Source organism: Pteropus medius, unplaced genomic scaffold, assembly GCF_902729225.1.
Source record: "Pteropus medius unplaced genomic scaffold, Ma_sr-lr_union100, whole genome shotgun sequence".
In the NCBI taxonomy this organism is placed as follows: Eukaryota; Metazoa; Chordata; class Mammalia; order Chiroptera; family Pteropodidae; genus Pteropus; species Pteropus medius.
Window position 1 is genome coordinate 3,482,697 of NW_024354502.1, and position 19,603 is coordinate 3,502,299.

The following is a 19,603-nucleotide window of genomic DNA, read 5'->3' on the forward strand; positions in this document are numbered from 1 at the left end:
CCAGCTTCCAAATACCTTAGTTGGAATACCCCTGAGGCATGTTCTATATTGTCTCCCAGAGTTCCCTCAGGAGTCGAGTTTTTCAGTAATTCTCGTGTCCTGAATTTTCAATTTCTCTCTTCTTCTCTCTCCTGAATTATTCCCATCAGCATATAAACATGCTGCCACTTACCGTCTTTTGACTCTTGACTCTTCATTCCTACTGATATTCCCTATATTTCCCACCATGCCATATTGCCCACTCCCAATTCCAATACCATTTGTGTCTTTGATATCTCAACTTGATGTCTAATAGCTATCTCACACTTAATGTCTAAAACAGATTTCTTTTCACCACTGCCCCTATATATAATAGTACCATATTATCCAGCATCCACCCATTTACTCAAGCACACAGTTTAGAAAGTATCTCCAATCACTTCTCTGCTTCCTTTTCCTCAGCCTCCTATAACTATGTGATAGTTAGCCGCCATGTCTTTATATACTCCAAATACACCTGGCATATAGATTACCGCAGCTGCCTCCTCACGGGTCTCTCCATTAGGACTCTTACTTTCTTTTTTATCCTCCCAGAATGGGAGTTTTCAAAACGTAGTTTCTGAGCCTATCTCTCCCTACTGGAAAACAGTCCCTGCCTACCTGTTCTTCAAAGAATAAGCTCCTTGTCCTGGGCCACCAGACTATGCATGATCTGGCTCCTAAATCTCAGCCTGAGATGGAACTGTTCCCCAGGCTAAACACACTGTAGGGGCACCAGTCTCCTTTCATTTCTAAAATAGGCCAAGTCTTTTCTTGTGCTTTTACCTTTGTACTTCCTGTTCCCTTTTCTGAAAAGCCCTCTCCCTAGATGATGCAATGGCTGAGGATCTGTCCTAAGGTCATCTTCTTGTGGGACCTTCATTTAACACTTTCTGAAAGTGTCACTCTCTTCCTTCCACTGTTACCTCTATTAACACTGTTAATTTCTTCTTTAGCCCTTGTTTGCTATTTTTTTTCCTCTTAAATGTCTGTCTCTTCCAGTAGCACATAATCTTCTCTTAGATACAGAATGTTCCTTTTCTGTTTGCTGCCATGTCTCTACCGTCTTGTACGGTTCCTGGTCAGAAGCCATTTTCAGCAAATACTATCGTTATTACGAAAATGACTGAGCACCAAGAAACTTGAACATGTTCATACCCATTCAAGCAGTACTTCATTCTGTGAATGTAGAAATGATCGGAAATTCAGACAAAGATTGAAACTAAAATATTCTTACTGCTTTACTTAAACCTATAGATGAAAGATCAAATTATGGTACATCCTTTAGATGGAAATATGCAATTATTATGATGATTAGAAGAAATTTTGATGACATGAGAGGTTACTCCTTATGCAGTATTAAATTACAAAATGTACAATTATGCCTTAGATGGTCGCGTATTTTCTATTTATGTACTTAAATAAGTTTATCGGGGCAAGCTCTAAAATGTGAACAGTGATTCAGTGATTCCATTTTCTTTTGTACCCTTTTCTCTAGTTATAAATTGCATATGATGAACAAATGTTATGTTTATGTTAGAAAAATCTTTTTAAAATCTATGATGTGGCAAGGAAATTGTTTTTTAGGTCCCAGACAAATGGGAACTACCTTTAGTTTTATTTGTAGTGGGAGATGAGAGAACTCATATCTTAACAAAATGGTACTTTTCCTCCAGGTTGCCTTCCATTGCAAGATCAGTCTGACATCTCGCAACAATATTTGGTGCTTCCCAGGCACGACAAACTCAACACTTGCAAAATGTACTCAGTTTGTGATCTCCCTACTCCTCTTTAGCTCATGAAATGCCTGTCAGTCTCTTAGATGCTCATGTCAGAAGTCTGGGACTTTTCTTTTACTTACGCCTCTCCCTTGTCCTCAGAGCTCACCCAGAGCCACTTCCATCTTTAATGGACTTTACCCCATAGAATCCCTTCTCTCTGTCCCAGTGACAGTGCCCTAGACCTTGTCTCCGACTGTTCTTACGGCTTCCTGAGTGGACTTTCCACCTTTGTCTATTTCACCGATAACATACTATTATTTCACTCCCTTTATTTTATGTCAATGTATTTGATTTATAATCAAGACAGTAAAGAATGTTTATATGCTTTATTTTATTATATAAAAGCTACGTTAAAGAACATCATATTTGAATATGCTATTATTGTACACTGGCTTTGAATAATTAATATTATGATGCCTAGAACTTGAGACTTTGTAGTATTTATATTTATAAAAATGAAAATAGCAAGTTTTAATAAAATATATTATATGAAAAGTTCTCACTTTAATTCATTATCAGTTTTACTGAATCTTTTTTTATGTTCTACAGTAAAATCCTAACGTCTTATTTTTATAAGGTGATGCTGTATTTTTACTTATTGATTTGTACTGTTTTAAATGCAGTAAAATGAATCCTCGAAACTCACAGGTTATAATCAGAAAGCGTCTTTATTTTGCCCACTGCCACCACGGCAGTCCTTTTCCTGCTCATGCGTGAAGACAAGCCATCTATACCTTTTCTAAGTGACCTGTTGGTTATTTAGGAGTGAGATGTTTAATTTCTACATACTTGAAATTCCCCAAATGTCCTTGTAGTTGATTCTTAATTTTCTCCCACAGTGGTCAGAGAACATACTTTGATTTCAATCCTTTTAAATTTATCAAGGCTTGTTTTATGACTGAGCATGTGGTCTATCAGGGAGAATGTTCCATGGGCACTTAAGAAGAATGTGTATTCTGCTATTGTCGGGGTGAGTGTTGTATAGATGTCTGTTAGCTGATATCTTTGCAGCTCATGCTCAAGGTAAAATAATTCTATGGTCCCTATAATTCACAACCATGGTTTCAATTCAGAAACTAGAATGCCTAGCATCAAGTACTAATTTAACACGTAACCTTATTTTATTCCCACAACATACTCCCTCCCTCTCCTTGCTGCAGCTCACTTTCATAACTGCTCTCGCTGCCCAGAAAACTCCCTTCTTATCTGGTTATTCCTGAGATCTCAGGCCAATCAGAACATCCTCAGGAAAACCTTCTCTAACCTTCTACCGTCTCCTCAATAAATCAAATCCCTATCCACGATTCTCATCTGTGTTCTTCTCTTAGAGACCTTTCCCATCATAGTTTTTCATTTTTAAGTCTGATTAATGGCCGTCTCCCCCCAAGTGTGTAAGTGAGGGCCTGACACACATAGTAGGTCCTCATAAACTATTTGTAGAATGAACACGTGAGTGAATGCATGAGAGATGGAAAGAAAGAAGAGCTGCCAAGAAAAAGTTGAGTGTTTTAGTTCTAAAATATTGCCACTAGATGGCAGCAATAACCAGCACCAAAGCAGTGGAAGCTTTGGAGGACAGTTCTTGGAGTTGGATGTCGAAGGCTCCCTTCCCCACTGGCCTTTCTTCATTCATCTCTATTAAATGGTCCTTACTGACATGGCTAATCCAGATGCCTGAGTGAGTCTGGCAAGAAGTAATGGAAGCCCCAACAAACAGCAGCTGAACAGCGAGTGGGGACGTATATATTTTTCAATATGAAAGTCCAAGGCTGGTATAGCTGTTCAGGAAAATCCTCAGTAAACCAGGCTCCTTGGCAGCCTTCACGTGACCTTTTATCCTTGTGTTTCAAGATGGCTCCTCACTTCTAGGCTCTGTGAGCATATTGAGTCAGGAGGACTAGGGCAGAGCAAAGAGAAACAAGAAGTGCCCATCACAAGGACTTCGGAGGACCCCTCTGAGACAGACAGGGGTCCTGCGGCCACCCCTGACTGCCAGGGAGGCTGGGAAGTGGGTTGGTTTTACATTTTGGTTATGGGGATAATCAAAGACACATAAGGGAGGGTACGCAAACGTCAGCCATTAAGGGACATTCTTCCAGGCTGTAGGCAAAAGAAGCCCCTGGAACCAATGCGGATTCAGATTTGGGGATCATCTTTCTTAGGAAATCCTTCCAGGCTTATTTTTCCTTTTCCTCTCATCTAGGTTTTGTTGTTGTTTTGTTATTTTTTTATAATATAAAAAAAAAAAAAGGAAAAAAGATTTTAAATTATTTTTAATAGTAGCACTAAAGAAAATAATAATTAACATTTATCCAGTGCTTACCATGTGCCATTTTAATGTTTTTTATTAACTAAGTTTCCAAGAACTCTTTGAGGTGTGTATTATTATTATCCATGTTTTAAAGAAAAGAACATGAGGTTTTCATCCACCTAGGAGTCGGTGGAGACGAGGCTCACATCCAGGCTAGGTGACTCTTCAGCCTACATTTTAACCACTACCACATGCTGCTCTGAAGCGTACTTGGACAACATAGGTTTTTGCAGGTCTCCAAATTGATGCGATGCACCCCATGAGTACACAGGATGGTCTCAGTGGGTGAGGAGGAGAAACTAAATTTTTTGTCTTTTGACTCATTTTTTTGTATCTATTTTTAATTTCTATATCTGTATATATATGTACATAATATATTAGTATTATAACTTTTTCAAAAATTATACATACATAAATACATACACAGTTTAGAGCTCTCTGGGTTACACTAACTTCCCATTGTCCATTCTGCCGACTGGCATATGTTGGGGTAGGGTGGCCCATTGAGAGACTTGGCTCATGAGAGGGGCACTCAGAAAGAACTCGAAGATACAACCTGAATGCACCAGAGAGTTGTAACACTTCCTAAAGAGCCTGCTGCCGTCAAGAGAAGAGACAACAGGGGTGTTGGCAATGCCGGAGCAGCAAAGTGGGTCCACTCGGCAGCCCTTTTCAGGAGAATGAACCCTGAGGGAGAGGAAGAGAGTCATAAGCTCCCTATGAATAAATACTCTACAAGTTGCACAACTGAGCGATCAAAGGACCACAGCATCTGTTACCTGCACCTGGAGGAAAGTGTCCAGGTGTTTTACTGGCACCAGTTTCCTGGGCTAGCTTGGAGAAATGAGTGGAAGAGGTGGCAAAGGGTAGGTCAGGACAGTGTGGGGACCCACAGAAGCACTGTATTTTGTAGCTCAGACCTTCTAATGGAAAGCTTTCCGTATCTACTTCCTATGATACAGACAGCTGGGCCCAGGAGAGACCGAGGAACCCAGCCCAGCACCTGCAGAGCAGGAAAAAGTCTGGCAGCTCCCTATTTTACTATCAAATAAATGTTAACTTATTACTTAGCCAACATTCTCCTCTTTCTTTTACAGAGAATCCATCAACAAAACCTTAAATCCACACATATACAGTCATCTAATTTTCAACGAATGCACCAAGAATACACAATGAGGAAAGGACAGTCTCTTCAACAAACGGTGCTGGAAAAACTGGATATCCACATGCCAAAGAATGAAATTGAACCCTTATCTTACACCACACACAAAATCAACTCAAAAACGGATTAAAGACCTAAATATCTTAATTCTGTCTTAAGACTCAATGTAAAACTCCTAGAAAAAAATATAGAGAGAAAAGTACCTTGACATTGGTCTTTGTAATGATTTTTTGGATATAATACCAAAAGCACAGGCAACAAAAATGAGACCGTATCAAATTAAAAAGCTTCTGCACAGCAAAGGAAACAATCAACAAAATGAAAAGGCAATCTATGGAACACGAGAAAGTATTTGCAAACTATATATCTGAAGAGGAGTTAATATCCAAAATATATAAGAAATTCTTACAACTTGATGGGAAAAAAAGCAAAGGACCCGAAGAGACATTTTTCTAAAGAAGACATCCAAATGGCCAACAGGTATATGAAAAGATGCTCAACATCACTGATCATCAGGGAAATGCAAATCAAAACCGTAACGAGGTATTGCTTCGCCTTTTAGGATGTCTATTATAAATAAAGACAAGAGATAACAAATGCTGGCAAAGTTTGGGGAAAAGGGGACCCTGGTGCACTGTTGGTGGGATTGTAACTTAGTGCAGCCACTATGGAAAATGATATGGAGGTACCTCAAAGAATCAAAAACGAAAGTACCATATGACCCAGCAACCCCACATCTGGTTAAATATCTAAAGGAAATGAACTCACTATCTCGAAGAGACACTTGCACTCCCGTGTCCATTGCTGCATTATTCAGAATAACCAAGGTATAAAAACAACCTAAGTGTTCATCAACAGATGAATGGATAAAGGAAATGTGATACACACACACACACACACACACACACACACACACACACACACACACACACACACGAATATTATCCGCCATAAAAATGGAAACATAAATCTTCTATAAAATAAAAACTATCTTTAACATTGCTCACTCATTCGTTTGTGTATTTACTAAACTGTCATTTTGCATGCCTATGCATGGGGGGCACTGACCTAGGCCTGGCAACATGGATTGCAGATGAGGTTCTGTCTTTAACGTTCTTAGCAGACACACACTCAGGTCGAGGGCTGACTTCAGGGGTGTGTGACCTGTGCAGTCACACATGACCTGGGGTTTAGAAGCGCTCCGTATTTGGTTTCATTTCACACTTTGCTGTCTTGAAATTCTTAACAACTTTTGTACAAGGGATGCCTCATTTCCATTTTTCACTGAGCCGCACAAATTATGTAGCTCATCCTTACTGGAATAATTACTGAATCTCTAATGTTATAAAGGGGGTAGAGAGGAAAACCCATAAACTGAGGGATGATTCTTTAAGGCAGTGAGGTAGGATGAATTCCTTACAGGAGGAGTTTGTTTGAAGACCAGGTTAACTTGCCACATGGTCTTCCCAACAGAAGGAACAAGGTGTGCATAAGCAGGAGAGGGTGAGAGAGCAGGTGATTGATTAATGGGCAACCAAATGGACTTTGGTAGTGCTAGCACCCAACGTACCACTAGGGGGTGCTCAGGGACAGGTTGACAGATGGCCATGAGTCTGATCCTGAAAGGCCTGTGGGCAGTGCAGGCCTTGGACTTAGTCCAGGAGATGATAGGGAACCATGGAAGATGTTGACCAACAAGTGACAAGGTCAGGTGCCCAAGTCTGTTCCTAGGATTTCAGTTGAGCCATCCAGCGCTCAGAGATCCAGGTCACAGACTTGTACCTCTCTTCTCACATGGTTACACTGGGAAAGGATTCAGAGAAAACTGACCCTCCCCTGTTGTTTACTGCTTTTTACCCCCCTGAGTACCAACAACTTACATAAATAGCAATATGTGTTCAGAGTCTGCCAGGATTTGTTAGCCTCACATAGGATGGTCCAGGAGGACTTTCTGGTGAAGCTCCCTGGGGCTAATGTCTCTAAATAAGATACTTTCAGGAAGAAACAAATTAGAATATGTTTTGCACTGATATTGACAATTAAAATCTTTCATTTATTTACACCAGGGTGACATCCATTTATTATATTTAGCATTGCCTCTTAGAAAGGGAATTACTTGAACTGCACTTGTGTGAATCGAATAGGTCTTAGATTTTTTGGTGTAGATCACCGAAGTCAATATTTTATAGAGCAACAATTCTCAGGAAGAAAATGCTCTTGTTTCAGCTACTCAGTAGGATTTTATAATAAAGCTAAATGAGGGGTTTTCTTATCCTGCTTTAAGATTTTTCAAGATGTGCCATAGAACTTAGCATGTTCCAGATCATGTGTAATCTACGAATGGGAGAAATAAAATATACAGGATCTCGGCCCTCAAGGAATTGATAGAAAAGTAGGAATTTGATACGTACTTATTGATTTTTTATGCACTGACCTTGGAGGCCTGGAAAACATGCCTACCCAATATCATGCCTTCCTGATATCCTGTAGACCTCGAGAGTAATGATTTCATAGGTGACTTCAGATACTGGCAGAATATGAGGCTCATTAAGTACAATTGAATCATTAAGATAATATTTTTTGTGCATTCTTTCTGGAATAATTCCTATCACTTTATTTTTGCCTTAATCATCTCAATTATAAATTATATTTGAACTTATGCACCAAAGGTTGCTCAAAAGGAAGACAGCAATGCTATAAACAGAAATGATAAATTCTTTACCCAAAGCTATTTAGAAAATACTAGTCAAAACTGGAACAAGGCTTCCAAACACACACTCAGTATTTAAATATTTCAAGGTCAAAGTCAGATTAAGCAACTGGTCTTAGATATTTTTAGCAGTAGCTACAATTAAGATTTAACAACACTGGTCAGGTCTGGAAAATGTCATAATGTCATATGATTATTATTTTTAAATTCATTAAGAAATCCATAATCATAAGGGTTTTTGTTTTTTGTTTGTTTGTTTTTTCCCCCGCAGAAGGAGCCAGCAATGTAAAGATCTGGGGGCAGAATATCTCAGCTAGTGGGAATACACGCTCCAACCTGGTGCAGCAACATGTCCGGCACAGCCTAAGAACAGGAAATGGTAGGGGTTGAGAGCAGGTGGCGAAGTAGGCAGGAGCTAGATGGTACAAGAGATTTAGACCAGTACAAGGAGTCTGGATTTTCTACTGAGTACAATGAGAAACGCTGGGAATTTTAAAGTACAAGAATAACATGTGCATGTTTATAAGCTTTTACAGTTTCTTAGAATCATGAATCTTCAGAACTTGAAGAGATTTTAGAGATTACCTGGTACAGTTTTACTTACATATGAAAAACAATGAAATCTCACAGGAGGTAGAAAATGTTTCTAAGGCCATACAGACAGTGTAGCTATGTACAGCTAGGACTTGTCCCAATTTTGGCTCCAGAACCAGTGTTCTTTCTATTCTAGTACTTGGCCTTGATATCTTAAGCTGGTACTGATGAGGGAGAATTTAGAGCCTTCTTTCAAGTCTCTTTGAAAAATTGTTCCTAGGCTACAAGATGACCTATTAACAGGAATGCTGTAGTCATCAAGCTTTAAAACCAATGAGTACAGAGTCCTTCCTTGCTAATGCCCTGACAAAAGTTAATACTAAATTGGGGTGTCAATTGCATCTGAGTTCCATGTACCCAAATACTTGTCAGTAAGCTCATACAGCTGCTATTCCAAATGCCTAACATATAATCCTGGAATCAGAATTTTGTAACTTATGGGACCTTTGGGTTCATTTAGTCTAATCTTTTTTAACAACAAGAAAATTGATTTACCTGTGTTCCTCTCCGCAGATCCTTACAGTAGTATTTTTTTTTATATATATAAAAAACACTCACTTATTTTCATGAAAAATCTGAGTTTGAGATGCTCAGGATATTTGTTGGTGGTGATAGGAGTGCTTGGTTTGAACCATTATTAAACCTAGCTGATTGATTAGGACAATATTTAATGAGCATCTAATAAGTGCTTATGGTGTAAACCGAAGGGACACAGTGGTGAATGAGACAGAGAAGGCCCCTACCATCGTGGAGCCTGTGCTCTTTTCTACTGAGTTTATCAGTTTATATGTGGCTTTAATAAGAAAGTAAACTTTTTTATTTTTAGTGTCCATTTTTACTTTCTGATATGCTTAGACTTACTCTTACTTTTTACTAACTTAACAAGCATTTATTGTGCACCTAGTATGTACTGAGAGGCACCAGAGACCCAAAGGTGAACAAAACAGATGCAGTTTTTGCCTTTAGAAAGAATACGTACAGCTGGGAATAAGATGCTAATCATAAAATTAAAAGTGATGAGAGGAGTGTGTAGGAGGTGTGTGTGGGCGTGTGATGGGGGCATCTGCCGGGGGATGTATTCTGCTTTGAGGAAGGGAATTTGAGGGAAATCTTGAGAAAGTGATGATGCTTCAGTTGAGACCTGGAGGATGGAGAGAAATGAACTGGGCCGAAGAAGCTAAAATGTGGCACGAGAAGAAGCCTCCAGGCAGAATTTGAAGATTATATGAGGGTGTCTAAGGCAGGACGGAGCTTGGAAGTTTCCATAAGGGACAAAGACCAGTTGCTTGGAGCTTAGAGGGGTCAAGGTGAAGCTGGAGAGGCAGCCGGGCCAGGCAATGTAGGCCCAGTGCGTTCTGGCCAAGACTGTGTACCTTACCGAAAAGCAACGGGAAGTCGTTGATGAGTTTCGAGGAAGTAAATGAGACACTTCAATGTGCATTTGATCAGTAAATGTGGCAGCTGTTTTGCTTCCGTGTGTTGGGAGACCAGTTAGGAGACTTGTATTCCAGGCAGGAGACGATCGACTAGAACAGAAAAGTGTCAGTGAAAGGGAAAGTGGACCGGAGTGAGGACTGTCTGGGCTTCGGGGCAGCACGAAGAAGAGCGGGAGAAATTGTAAAGATCCCCCGGTTCTGGCTGGAGCAACTGGGTTAATGGTAAAAATGCCGTTGAATGAGATAGAAAACACTGAAAGAGGAAGTGAGAAAGAGGGGTAGAAAGGGGACTATTCCTTCTTTATCATCTCAACTACACTGCTTTCCAGATTTTAAAAGGGAGTCCAAAAAGAATGTAAACGGGCCACTTTATTTTTAAATTTGGACATCTAATTGGCTTTCTTAAGCGATTCACGAATCAGGCAACATCCCATCTAGCTATTCGAAGGGCATTTCCTAAACGGAGCCACTTTAAAATGGAGTCAGAGTTGCTATCCCAGAGGAACTGCTTGGCATGTCTTATTCCTCAAAACTTTGGAATGTTACGACTGGGCAAAATAACCTTGAGACTGGGCTTAAAGCAGCATTGTATTCCAAATATGTTTACAAAGATAATAAGAAAGCAGACATCATGATTATAGGACTGAAAATAAAAGGCATTCTTCGGAATTAGCACCACTATGTTAGCTTATCTGCGCCTACCAAAATTTCTTTCTTAGGTTATTAACACCCATATAAATTCCTTCCTACTGTTGATGTAATCAGTCCCCTTTCCTTTCTCATAAATAGCCCTTGTCTTAGCCTCCTAATCGAACGCCATTTGGGTTTCAGCCTGAATCAGTGCTTCTTGAATAGCTATTCTTTTGGATATCTAATAAAGGCTTGTTGCCTCTTACTTGGCCTTTTATTTTTAGGTGAACAGAAGGAAGCAAAACTCAGAAACATTAAGCAACTTGCCCCAAGGCACACAAAGCTAAAGGTGGGCTGCGATTAGACTTTTCTTTTGAGCAGTCTCATGCTTTTTCCTACTATACCAAGTCTTGGTTAATTTTGATGTCAATTGTCTAAATTCCTCTTGGTGAGGAGAGATTTCAGGGGGAAAGGGGACGCCTGGGAGACCAGAGCCAGGGATAAGAATTTCTTATTCCAGGATTCAGAGGACAGTTAGGTTGTGCAGAGGGTCAGGCCAAGTCAGAGGGACATTTCAACATGCCACAAAGGCCGAGACTGTTGGGACCGAGAGGCATGCGCACTGAACTTGCAGCGCAGGGACTGGAATCTGGAAGGACAAGATGGAGACACGTGTTACATGGTGAAGAGATGGGACCTGGTCCAGGGATATTGCCCAGAGAAGCCACAGCTCTCTGAACTTGCTTTTGCTTCCTAGCAGAGATCATCAAAACTCATGAGCACCTGTACCACTCATGGGCTTCACTGTCCCTTCGGTCATCCAAGATGACCAACCAGTGTAGGTTTGAGAAACATGTGTTCCCCACTGTGCCAGGGTCATCAGATTTGTTTGGGGTAGACTACTGTATTTACATGTTGGCAGTTTTCATTCCGTCTCACACTGTTGTTGAATCTTTTATGACTGTGCAAGTACATCTTGGATCTCCGATAGACTGAGCCTAACTTCTTCAGAAAAAAATAGCTTTGCATCATGACTTGTATCCTTCACTTATTCGTGTACGCAGGATATTGAGCTTCTCTTTGTCAGGCACTGTGGGAGGAACAGGGATTTAGCAGTGAGCGAGATAGACAGGGTCCTGACTCTCAGGGAACTTATCTTTACTCGGAGGAAACATAACAAAGTGACAAGATTGTAAGTAAATGGGGAAGTGAGAACTATATAGGGTGATCAGAAAAGGTTTTACAGGAAGAGATGGCCATGGAGAAGCTGAGATGCAAAGTACTACCTGCAGAAGGAACATCAGGGGCAAGGGACAAGATTGGTCTGTCCCAGGATCATAAGGGAAGTTTGGTGGCTGAAATGTAGAGCAACGGGCAGTGTATAAGGAGATGAGGTCTCAGATGTGAATGGGGGCCATACAGGTCGTGTAAGGTCCAGTAGGACTCCGTGAGGAGTCTGGATTCAATTCTAAGCCAAGGGGACGGGAGGGTTAAGCAAGAGAGTGACATGATCTGATTTATGTTCTAAGATAACCATTTGGTCTGCTTTAAGGAGTGTGCATTTGCATGAGGCTGGAGTAGAAGCACAGAAATCATTTAGGCTACTGTGGTTGTACAGACCAGAGATGATGGGCCTGAACTAAGATGGTGGCTGTGAAGATAAAGTGTTCATATTTGAGACATATTTTGGAAGGGAGCCCAAAGATTTGTTGATGGATTTAGACATGAGAATAAAGAAAAGAGAAGATTAAAAGGTAACTCCTAGGGCTTTTATTTTTAGTTTCACTGAGCTATAGTCATATACCACAAAATTCATCTCTTTAAAGTCTTCAAATTCAACGGATTTCAGAATATTTACAGAGTTGCGGAACCATCACCATAATATAATTTTAGAACACTTCATCACTCCAAAAAGAAACCTCAACCCCATTAGCAGTTTCTCATTTCCCTCCACCTCTAGCTCTAGCAAATTAGCTTCCTAGGGCTGCTGTAAGAAATTACCAAGAACCTGGTGGTTTAAAACAAGGGAACTTTATCCTCTCCCAGTACTGGAGGCCAGAAGTCCAAAATGAAGCTGTCAGAGGTACTGTGCTCCCTCTGAAGGCTCTAATGGAGGATGCGTCCTTGTCTCTTCTGGCTTCTAGTGGCTCCATGTTCCGACTTGTGGCTGCATCCCTCCAATCTCTGCCTCCATCTTCACATAGCCTTGTCCTCTCTTCCATGTCTTTTCTTGACTCTTACAAGGACACTTACCACTGAATTTAGGGCCCACCTGGGGAATCCAGGAAGATCTCATCTCAAGATCTTTATCTTAATTACAATTGCGAAGACCCTTTTCCCAAATAATGTTTCATTCATAGAATCCCGAGGTTAGAACATGACCAGATCTTTTTAGGTCACCTAGACAATCAATAATCTAATTTCTCTCTCTACAGATTTGCCGATTATACATATTTCACTTCTGGGATTTTGACCCAAGAATTAGGGTGGATGGTAGTGCCGCTTATCTAGGGCTAGATCTGGGATAAATGCTGTAGAATCATGATTCCTTTGCTTATGTCACATTTGAGATGCTTATTAGATATCCAAGTGCAGATGTCAAGTAAACAACTAGACATATGAATCTGGACATGCTGGTCTGGAGATGGATACTTGGGAATTCTTGGCATATCGATGGCATTTAGCGCCATGAGACCCAACGAGAGCACCTCGTGTTAAGTGTAGGTAAAAAGAGAAGTAAGCTGAGGAGCAACCCCTGGAACATGGCAAGGTGGTTGTGGGGCAGAAAGAAACGTGCTTCTATCCTCAGTTCTTTCAGCTGGTCTGATAATCAAATAGACATGAGATAGATTAACTACAGAAAATGACCAAATTTAATTATATACATATAATGGGAACTCCACATATAGGAGTCAGAGACCTCACATACATGAGAGATTCAGAGACAGAAAGTTAAAGTTAGGTATATTCAGCATTCTGAGCTAAAGATGAGGCAAGGTGTCTTGGAGTTTCAAAGGGTCATTGCAGGTCAATAAGAAGAGCAGATATTTAGTAATTAGAAGTTTGCCCTGTCCTATAGATAGGTCATAAAAAGTTATGGGCATGGCCCCTAATTCAAATTCTTCTAGGTAGTTTGGGATGGAGGGCTGCAGTTTCTCTTGAGCCTGCAGGATCTTGGTTGCCTTTGGCTCAAAACAATCTGCACATCTTGGGGTGACTCGTTATGAATCCCTACATAATGCAGAGGAACCTTTAAGAAAGAAGGAACAGCCAACGAGAGGGTATAAAAACTAGGAGAGTATTTTCCCAGAGGTCAAAAAATAAGAGAGCTAAAGAATGACATATAAACTTAACCCCCTGAACACTCAGGATCTTTCTCCGTGCCTTTCTCTGTCTCTCTCACTGTCCTTCTCACTGTCCCTCTCTCGGTCTCTGAGAGGAGACCACACTCTGTCTGTGGGGTGTTACCGTTTTCTAATAAACTTTCCTTCTGACTCTAAAAAAAAAAAATGAGAGCATTTCTAGAATGAGGGAGTAGTTCACTATTTCACATACCTTTGAGAACTAGAAGAAAATCAGAACAGATGAACAAACATTGGATTTAGCAACACAGACTTTATTAATTGTCAGACAAAAGTAATTGTGGTGGAGTGGCAGAGGTGGAGGCCTGACTGAGCAGATTAGAGAGTGAATGAGAAACAAGGACGTAGAGACGCTGGCCAGGAAGACCTCTTCCAGAAGTTCTGCCTTGAAGTGAAACAGAAAACTGGGGCTACGGCCGTAGATGAACACATGTTCAAGAGAAGACTTGTTTGTTTGTTTGTTTTAAAGATAGAAGATAATGGAAGATGCTTTTTTTTGCTTGTGGGAGGTATCCAGAGTTAGAACTTAAAGATGCAAGAGACTGGGAGTTAATTCTAGATGTCTTCCTAAGCAGGCGAGATCCAAAGATCGGGCCTGTGATAACAGCAAGGACCTTCCGACAATTGTAAAGGGGGATAAAGGCCCAGAGGTAGGTACAGGTAAAGAAGGTTTTGTGATGTTCTCCAGCCACATGCTGCAGCTCAAGAGCTGATGTGGATATTTGGCAAATATTTGAGTTTAGCCAGAGTTTAAATTTTGCCAAACAAGTAGGATGAAAAGAGAGAGAGGCAAGCAAGCTAACAGTGTTTTAAAGGGAGTCATTGTAAGGCCACGGAATTCAAGCTGGGTTCAAAGGGAAGGGACGACATGAGAGACTTGACGGATAATGAAAAAGTGGTGGTCAATGGATTAGAGTTCCTGACAGGGTCACACAACTGTAGAAAGGAGGAGTAAGAACTCGACTATCTAGAAGGGTGGGAAGCGAAGATCAGAGAGGGGAGCACTATAACTGAATTTTGAGGTGTTGACATTATTTGTGATGACCAGGCCAGTTATGATCATGGCAATAAATGGCTGAAGAGCGGGGGAGCAAATGGGTCACTGGAGGGACAGGAGGTCACGGATCTGAGAGTCAGGATGCCTAGTAATGCCTAGTGCAGCGCTAGGCAGAGAAAAGGTTGCCAAAAAATGGTTTTAAGTGAAAAGGCTGAAACACATTAATCCTAACATCACATTTGGGCTTGGGCTTGGCCTTATGGACCCTGTATTTAGTGTATTATCTAATGTAATTTTTCCTCTAATCATACATGTTTTAAATAATTTTTTCTTTTTCAATTACAGTTGACCAACAATATTAGTTTCAAGTGTACAACATAGTGATTAGACATTTATATAACTTACCAAGTGATCACCCCAAAAAATCTAGTACCCATCTGATACCATACATAGCTATTACACCATTATTGACTATATTCTTTATGCTATACTTTACATCCCCATGACTATTTTGTAACTACCAACAAAATGGTATATTTTCCAATGCCTCAGGGACACTACATGAAGAAATCATTAGAGAGAGTTAAAAAGGGTAATGATAAGGGAAAATTCAAACTGGAGGTTAATAAAGTCATTAAATATGAAGCTAGTGAGTCAACAGTATTGAGGGAAGTTGCCACTGGAACTATCGAGAGGAAAAACAGACTTGATTTTAAGAAACCTTGACACTCATACAAAGACAAGGTCATAGTGACTCATCGTCTCTCAGCTCTGAGTTCAATGTGTCTGTGCCTGAACCTGGCTGGGCCTTTCAGGGGGAAAAGCTTGAATTCTGGAGTGACAGAGATCAGAGGTTTGAATCCTGTCCATCATTTATTAGCTGTGTGACCTTGGGCAACTTATTTAGCCTGTTGGTACTATATCATTAGTTGCCCATCTGAAAAATGAGTATTAAAAATAGTTCCGACCTAATAGGGTTATTACTGAAGATAAAAAAGGAGTAATCTATAATAAAGCTTTAGCACAGTACAGTAAGCACTCAATAATGGTGAGTTATAATCATCATCATTATTATTGTCTATCAACTGGAGATAATAAAAGATACTTTTCAAGGCTGAGGTTTAAAGGAAATGAAGTAGGCAAAGTACTTAGCACACTGTCTTCCACATGGTGAATACTAAATGGTTAGTTATTATATGAAAATGATCAGCAGGCCTAACCATTTATAACAACTGATGGAGGGAGAAATAACTTAAGCTCTGCTTACATTTATGAAGTAAGTTAGATTAAATTTTGTTTACGTGGTCTAAATAGTTTTGTCTTCCATTTTATTTTACTTTAACAATATACCACATTTTCTTTATCCATTTATCTGTCAATGGACACTTATGTTGTTTCCATACCTTGGCTATTGTGAATAATGCTGCAATGAACATGGAGTGGACGGACATATTTCTCTCAGATACTGATTTCATTTTATTTAAATGCATACCCAGAAGTGAGATTGCTAGATCACATAGTAGTTCTATTTTTAATTTTTTGAGGCACCTCTATTTTTTTTATTATGAAAAGATGTTGAATTTTGTCAAATGCTTTTTCTGCATCTATTGAGACTATCATGTGGTTTTTATCCTCCATTCTGTTAATGTGGCATATCATGTTTATTCATTTGTACATGTTGAACCATCCTTGATTCTCAAGAATAAATCCCACTTGATCATGGTGTATGATCCTTTCAATGTGCTGTTGAATTTGGTTTGCTAGTATTTGCTGAGGATTTTTACACTCATGTTCACTGAGGATATTTGTCTGTAATTTTCTTTTCTTGTAGTGTCATTATCTTGCTTCGGTATGAGTGTGATGCTGGCCTAGTAAAATGACTGTTCCTTCATCATTTTTTAATAAGAACTCTCCAGCTCTGATTCGAAAGCTAGTGAGTGCTCTTGGCCATTGCTTAAAACAGCTCTCAACACTCACAATAAAAAAGGTGCTGTCATTTACTAAGTGTCTATGATATATTCCAGGCTTCTGCAAAACTCTTCATGTGCGCTATCTCGCTTAAGTATATAAACTGCTTTGGGAGGTAGGTACCATTATTGTCTGAATTTTGCGATGAAGGAAATTGAGGGAAAAAAGCTTGAAGAGATTAATTGGGGCAGAGGCAAGATTTCAGCCCAGGTTAATGACTCCGATACCTCTGTTCTTAACCTTTATTTCCATGGTGGATACAATATTGGGTTATGGCTTCTCAATTTTAATAGGACCTTTCAGTCTCTCCACCTCCTATCTTTTTCTTAACAGTCACATAATATATATATTTTTAATCTTACTGAGATCTGGGACAAAGATAGCTAGTCTTATTATGATACTTCCCTGAGGTTACTGCTCTTTTTTGTCTTTTTAAATGACGATATATCATAAAATCAGATATTGATTGGCAGAATGGTGGTTGCCAGTGGATGAGGGGAGGGAATAGGGGAGTTATTTATGGGTATAAAATTACAGTTACACAAGATGATAAGTTCCAGAGATCTGAGGTACAACAAAGTACCAATAGTTAAGAATAAGATATCACGTGCTTAAAATTTCTTACCAAAACAAAAATGAAAACAAAGCAACACAAGGAAATTTTTGAAAGTGATGGATATATCTATTACCTTGATTTTGGTGATGGTATCACAGGGTATACAAATGTCCAAACTTACCAAATGATACGCATTAATTAGGTGCAGGGTTTTTTGTATGCCAACTATACCTCAATAAAGGAAAATTTATTAGCTGGCTACTTAATTAAAAAATCAACAAATGCATTGAGTGTATATATGTATAGGATACTATGCTAGCTGCTAAGGCAAAACAACAATGAGCTAGGGAAGCTTCCTTCCAGTTGCTTAGAAGTGAGGCGCCTCACGAACTAGAACACAAGCAGAAGGTTCAGAAGAGCTCCTATCTTCATGGAAAGCATCTCCAAGTGCCACCTCAGGAATGAGAAGGCATTTGAGGTGGGCCCTGAAGACTGGACATGTAGAGAAAGAAAATGAAGTGCTACAAGCAGAGCATGGAGAGTGGAAGCCTTGGAGAGCATGAAGGGAGTCGTGTTTGGCTCAAGAGAGGGTAAGTAATACGAGATGCAGCTGAAAAGGAGTTTCTAATAAGATCAGGAGGTCCATTAGTTAATGAGGGGAGCTGCTGGAAATGTAGTTCAGAGGCACAGAGATGATCGACATAGTGATGATCAACAAAGCCTGCTATAGTGCTAATCGACAAAGCTTAATGGCTGAATGCTAATAAAATTTAAAAACATTTAATGGGAAGAATGTATAGCATTTGGCAAGGACATGTTGGACGTGAACAAGGTCAAAGACGGTTTAAACTTTGAGTATGGGAGGTATATAAAGGAAATACAGCGGGAGGAATGGGTATCGGGGGCAAGAGGATATTCTGGGGACATGTTAAGAAATAATAGCCCGGAACCATTTTAATAATTAAATGCACAAAAAGATGTTATCAATCTTCAAACTGTGCGTGAAGGCACAGGACACATGGACTATAAATGTGGGCCTAAAGCAGTAGTATGAAGAGCTCATTAAAACACAAATCACATGCGGCTCACCTCTGATCTATCTAGACCGATTGACTAGCTATTAAAGGCATTAGTTAAACATTTGATTAACATTTGGTTGTCTTTTAGAATTAATTTCAGCTTCTCTTCTCAACCCACAATAACCTGACTTCTGCTCCCAGCACTTAACTGAAATTGCATGGCAAAAGGTTATCAGTAATTTTCTCATTGCAAATCCAAAGTCATATTTATATAAAACTCAAATTGTTCTACGAAGTATATATTTTAAAAAGCAGTTTCCAACCCTTCATCTCCATATTTCCAATTTTCATTTCAGAAAGGTAATTACTTTCAGCTCTTGTAGAGGTTTCTTCTGGGTGCATAATAGGATTATGCCTTCTATTTCTTCTTCTTCTTCTTCTTTTTTTTTTTTGGTTTTCTCATTGTGTTGGATATTTTCCATTTGGATCTACTCTCTACTCTCCTCCTTGCTCTGTTTAGAGAAACTCACCTGTATGAACCACATCAATGGGTTTATGAATGAGCCCTCTGGCTTCCAGTTGAGCTTGTTCTCCTGTTGGGAGAACCTGTAGAGAAGATGAGTGAGAGAAGGAGAGAAAATATCAGAATGTTTATTCTCGTGACTTCCTCCTTGCCTATCTCCTCCAGCTCGCTGTGTCCTCAACTGGAGGCCGCTGCTGCTCTACTTGATTCTCATTCTAGATTGTGGTTCCCATGCTCTCCACTTACCCCTTTGGGCCTAAGGTCGGTGACAGTGCAATTGCTACTAAGTCTTGAGTTACTGCACTATCTCTTGTGGCTCCCCACACCTTTGTAAATAGTTCCTTCCTAAAATTATCCCATACGTAGTTGTCAGTATAGGTCCCTGCTTTATGAATAGTTCAAGTTCATTTGGTCTATCTCTTTCTATCTAAAGTAGCATCTCCATTTGTTCCATCTTTTTTATCTGTGTTCAACACATATCCATTTATGTGTAAAATGCCTCATAAGCAAATTGTGTCTATATTTTAGTTTCTCCT

At 39.8% G+C, this 19,603-nt stretch overlaps 1 long non-coding RNA gene across 1 annotated transcript; it reads right to left on the reverse strand.

Moving 5' to 3' along the window:
* Positions 1-12,389: 12,389 nt before the first annotated feature.
* Positions 12,390-19,136, reverse strand: LOC120595682 (uncharacterized). The gene is made up of 2 exons (XR_005650936.1): positions 19,075-19,136; positions 12,390-12,914 (listed from the first exon to the last, which is right to left on the reverse strand). It is a non-coding gene; the product is annotated as an uncharacterized LOC120595682 (long non-coding RNA).
* Positions 19,137-19,603: the final 467 nt, after the last annotated feature.